This window comes from Octopus bimaculoides, chromosome 19 (genome assembly GCF_001194135.2).
Source record: "Octopus bimaculoides isolate UCB-OBI-ISO-001 chromosome 19, ASM119413v2, whole genome shotgun sequence".
NCBI lineage: Eukaryota > Metazoa > Mollusca > Cephalopoda > Octopoda > Octopodidae > Octopus > Octopus bimaculoides.
The window spans coordinates 15,081,310-15,087,732 of NC_068999.1; positions in this window are offsets into that span (position 1 = coordinate 15,081,310).

The window sequence follows — 6,423 nt, forward strand, 5'->3', positions numbered from 1 at the left end:
ATATATATATATATATATATATATATATATATATATATATACTTATATATACAGAGAAATACACACGCAAGCAACATATGTCAAGATATATAGAGAAAAATTGAACGAAAGAAAGAAAGAAAATAGTTAGAAATATAGATATATATATAGACATAGATGTATACACACACACGCACACACACATATACATATACTTACAATGTTACATGTGTGTACGTTCGTATGTGTTCATGTGAATTATGTAAAATATGTTATTGAACCATACATAGCCTTACATGATATTCTACACATTAATGCAAATTATTAAAATTATTTTTACAGGTAAAATTCCGTCATTTTGCCGTTGATGAAATTTAATTCACTCACATCCCGATGTACTAAATTCTATATGCACTAATTAATTTATAAAATTTCTCATCTGAGTGGATGAACTACCCAGCGGCAATTATTATCGACCTCACAAATACAACCTAGTGGAATATTGAAGGAGCTAGAAATACAACTCTTGTGTTAATTTACACGCCCTTGTTCAATGATAATCTGATAATGATTTGCATGCAAGGTATAACTCTAAGGCACTCAAACAATACCCTAAAAATACCAATTATTTTCCACATGATCAATTATGTAATGGGATCTAAATTTTGCAGCTTATTCGATGATGCTCATCAATTATAACATTAGCAGTGGCTCAGCGTCAATAACGGAACTTAACCTGAATGTAGAATCCATCTTCATATCTGGATGAAACTGGGTCGTTGGTAAGTTAGGGATGCTTTATTGACAACTCTCAAAATGGTCAGTAGTCCTGTAAAAATGCGTTTTCGAACTGCTCAGTAAATGCAGGAGTAATTTTCTTTTTGTCAATACTTCCGGAATTATATAATTCTTCTTTTTATTTTAGTTACTTAGGTTATGCATTATACCATTTATGTTATACCTGGTTATTGTGCCGCTGACGCTTCTCAACAAACTCGTTTCAATTTCGAGCACGCTACTTGGACTACGATTAGTTTTCTTATTCCTTATTCTCAAGACTAGAGATGATTTAAAAACTCTGATGGAATTTCAGTATAAGGTTAATATGCAATTTAAGATTTGATGGAAGTCCGAAAATTCGATGACGCAATTTTGTACACGGATTCACATTAATCAAACCTGAAGCTTAACCCAAATGCTATAAGTATCTGTTGAATACTCAACTACTAAAACTATAATCACATTTGTGGTCATTACACTTACTTGTATGAAACGATGATGCACTTAGTTTTACAGTACTATTTCAAATGTAGAAGATTCTGTGTTAATACATTTGTTCGCAAACACCCTGTTTCGAGTTTCGTCTCTCTGCACTGTATTACAACAGTCATCGTCTACTATATGCTCTGTTAGTCAATGTTTTGTTAACTGGGCTTTATTGGGTGTAATTTATGTTGAAAATTGTCTGAGGAAAGTTTCCTGTTGTTATTGGGGAGATTTCATTTGTAACCTGTTTAACAACTGCTACCAACAACATTGTTACATTTAGTGGCGTTCACAAGTCTGAGTCAAATTTTCCTTTCCGTCAAATAACCTCGATGCTTTTCAAAAGAGTGATATTAATGGATTTTCCTACAGTGTAATGGAATACATACATAAAAAAACAACACGCCGTAATATAATTTGATTGTTGCTAAGGCTACTGCCACGATAGTTCGATCAAGGAGAATTTTCTTAAAAGCTTCACAGTTGTAAACATTTTTCCTACTTCTTTATCGGAGACGACAATTTTTAATGTGCGTTTCCCTTCTTAAATGTTGCAGTATAATATAAGGAGAGGTTATGGCAGCTCTTTCTTGTAGACAGAATATATTTGCAGAAATCTTTGGATTCGAATAATGTAAATTGTAATTTTATGATGATGCGAGGATTAAGAATATTTGATCTCCTGCTTCAGGTTAATATTTAAACAAACGTTGTACTATATCATATTATGCATACGAGCAACAGATTTTATTTATAATAGTATTAAGTAGGTAAAAAATCTATAAAAATGTCATCGAGGCTGACACTAGTGCAGTTGACAGATTGACCTCTGTAGGACGTCACACACACGCACACACACACACTTACATATCTACAGACAGTCATAAGTGTATACATACACACATACGAATATGAATGTGAAGTGGTTCTATTAAGTCTAAACGTACCCATAACACACCGAATACTAAAATAATACCCCTACGATTCAGTTACGTGATAAGGGGCCAGCGGACTCCTAGACCTTTATATGAATGTACTTATCTAAATATAAATATATATATAAATGTATAAATGTATCTATAGCTCTCTCATTCTCATTCTCTTTATCTCTCTGTCTCATTTTATGTGTGTGTGTTTATATGTTCGTAAGTTTACATACACACACACCCACATATATTATCTGTCTTTGCATGAAACATTAGTAATGTCATCGTACAGTTTTGTTGCATTTAATAAGGCGGCGAGCTGGTAGAGTCATTAGCATGCCTGGCAAGATGCTTAACGACATTTCGTGTTTACATTCTGAGTTCAAATTCCACCGAAGTCAGCTTCAGCTTTAGCTTTCTCCCCCTTCGGTAGTTGAAAGAATATATACTAGGATAGATCTACTCAACTTACTGTCCACCAAAACTGCTAGCTTTATATATATCTTTGATATCATTATTGTAACGTATGACAGTGCATATGTGTTGAACTAACGAAGAGAAAAGTAAGTTCTTCACATCTTTTCATTATTACGGAAATAGTAGCTAGTAACTAACAATAGACAAACTTTCAGATTTCTTAGTCCGCAACAGTTCCAAGCTTGAGTATGTTGGCAACAATGAAAGAAGAATGTTTATTAACAGTGAAAGAAGAATGCTAATCAAAATGTTTGAATTTTCCAGACGTGCTATTCATGTCAGTCAGTTGAGATATTCAAATTTATTTAACTCTTTATTGTTCAAAAAGAAATATATATCAAGTAGTAGTAACTTGTATTAACCTTCTACCCCAATACGATATATCTCTCTTAAAAAACCGCTACTTTTCGTACTACATCTATTACATAAACCGATGAGATGAGATTATGTATAAACGAAGCGAACTATTAAGTCACCAAGTGCTTACTAATAAAATGTATCGATCTCTATATTAAACGAGTACACCCTGGTGAATTAACCGTATGCACACTTATTATACTGCATTTACACATCCATAAACATTTGGCAAAATGTGTATAAATACTAGATATGAAATATAAAGTGAGAACAGAAGCAAAATCATAATAATAATAAAAACTATATAAGTACAAGAATAATAACAGATTAAACAAATCTGCATTAAAATCAAACTAGGAACATTCTTCCATGCAGGCAAAATTTAATCTTCGATAAATCCTATGTTCAAATCTAATAATTATTATTCTGACAAATATCGCAAAAACGTTGCCAATATTCTGTGTTTCGTAGACAATGTGGACATTTCATATAAATACACATACATATATACATATCTATAATAGTGAGCGTATGTACATTGACAGATATATGCTACCTTAATTCACACAAACATAATCAAGCAAACACACACACATAAATGTGTATATATGAGAACGTGCATACATATACACACTTACATACATTCATACATAGATACTTGTGTGTGTGTGTGTGTGTGAGTGTGTGTTTGTGTATGTGCGTGTGTGCATTTTTGTGTAAGATAGACAGATAAATATGTGCACTTGTGTGAGATACACGGACAAATGTGTGCATCTGTGTGAGATTGCAGATAAATAGATAAAGAAAGAGAAAGAGAAAGAGAGAGAGAGAGAGAGAGAGAGAGAGAGAGAGAGAGAGAGAGAGAGAGAGAGAGAGAGAGAGGGGCTTAGACAGGGAGAGTGAGTTGGACAGACATTTGTAACAGACGCTATGAAATGATGAGATGTTACTAATGAGATTTCTTGTAAATACCTTTGCCAGAGAGGAAAAATGTCTTAAGCTTATTTTCGAAATTTACTTATTTCTTTTTACTGACGCCAACAAATCTAAGTTTCCTACAAAGCTGTTATTTTGTGATTTGTGTTTGGGGTTGTGCTTGTTAGATATTCCGCACCGTTAAAGTTTCGTACGTGATCCACGGGCTGGTAGTTTTGTCCATTGGAAATCTCAAGATTACCCAACAAAACTATCCTGAACTCCTTGAATGTAACCACATTAAACACAAACACACAGACACACAACGCATGCATACACAAACTCACACACACACACACACACACACACACACACACACACACACACACACAAACACACTCTCTGTCTCTCACACACAGATGCACACATATACATGCTCATATATTTATGGGTGTGGGTGTGAGTGTGTTTTTGTGTGTGATTGTGTATGTTTAAGGTAATGCAAGCTCGATATTGTTGATTGGCAGGAGCAGCCAGTCTTTAGTATCAAGCTTGTATTACCCTAAATACAATACCAATAGTATCGAACTAAATTAGGACCACTTGAGAAGTATGCAATTAGTTGACCATTTTTAGAAATATGTTAAAGAAGATGGCTATTGTGGAATACCGAACACACAGAGGTATAAATGTCATAGGAGGAAAGTAAGCTAATTTTTGTGCACGATCTTATAATTTAACATGAACAATGTGATAAACGAATGAAAATTCACAAAATATGTGTGAGGAATCAAACAGTTTAATTTAAAGATATATAAAGGGATTGATTTGGAAATAATAAAGAAGCGTTATGAAGAATATGAAATGAATGAGTGTAAATTTGCACATACACATATAACTCTAAGTGTATATGTTAGAGTTTTCATAAATGACAACCTTGTTTGGCCTATATATTTTTTTTCCACATTCTGAAAAAGCTATCACACAAATTAAATTTTCGGATGCACAGGTGCAATACGTCTTAATTGTGAATCTTATTTGAATTGGAATTCTGTACCTTTCAGTGGATTGGGGACAGTCCCTCAACTTGCATGTCAGCATTTTTTAACTATTGATTTAGTTGTTGCAGAGTATTCCTTCGAATTTATCATTATTCCTTTTCGTGATTTGGGTTGTTTCTTAATTTGGCTGAATTTGTGTTTGTAGAATGTTGGTCAGCATTGTATCCCTAATGAGCATTGACAGATTTTGAATAATGATGTTGTCTGCCTCATTTATTCTAGGGTTGCCTATCGGTATATAGGGCAGTATTTGTAGATGGGTGTAGAATTTCCTTTTGTTTTGTTGAGTGTTTAGATATCTATCTTCTAGGCACATTTAATCTCATCATCTATAAGTGAGTGTGGATAGTGTCTCTCGGTTTGTGTTGCTCAGTGGTCCTCAAGTCGGTGGCCCCGAGTATTTGCATCAGAAACTGTTGTGCAAATCGTTTTCGCTAAATTAAAAGGAATATTTATTTTGTTTTCTTTCGGGTGACTTGAACTAAGCAGAAGATATTGCTCAGATTCTGTTGGTTTACAACAAATATCGGTTTGAATTTCATCGTTGACTTTCTCATCAAAATATGAAGGAATGGGAGTTACTCCTTGAGCTACTTCACTGTAAGCTGAATATTTGGATTTATACTATTTAGTAGTGATTTAAATTCAAAATATTTCACAATGGTCTCATTACAAATGATAATGCTGTCATCCAGATACCATTTCTTATATTACGGTAGAATGGGTATTCACGTTTTGTAGTCATACTTTATAAATGATAAATTCTAAATATCTCATTATTAGGCGTGCAAGAACTGAGGTTGCATTTATTCCCATCGCATTTCAATATTTTTTTCGGGAGTGGGTGTCATCAAATACAAAGTAATTACTCTAGAAGATAAATTTTAAAGTTACCTTAATAAATCCCCCGTTTATGCGCCCCGGGAGTTCTTCATGATAATTATCGAGCCAGAATCAGATTGCATCTATTGTGGGATATTGGTGTATAGATTGACAACATGGAAGGAAACCATGATTATTTCTTCAATAATTGTTTTTCGTAGGTGGTTTGGCATATCTAGATCCTCTCCAATGAAACTTTTGATATATTTCAAATGGGATTTCTGTAGTACATCTCCAAATTTGCTTCGGCAGTGGGTTTCATACGTTGGGCCAGCTATTATAAGGATTAACTTTAACTGATGTGTATGTGTATAAATGGTGATTGTAAGCGGGCTTCATCAATTAACTGGCTCATTTGTATTTTAGGTAAGCCGTAGAAAAGACTAGGAGTACATTTAAAATTTGTGATATTATCTATTTCTTTGTTTGTCAGATCTTTTCCAAGTATTCTTTTCTAACATGGGTATTAATAGGTTTTGTAGCATTCTATGTCGATTACGACTACAGCATTTGCCTTGTTGGCTACTCTGAATGTAAGTTCTCCCCCCCGCTCTTTCTCT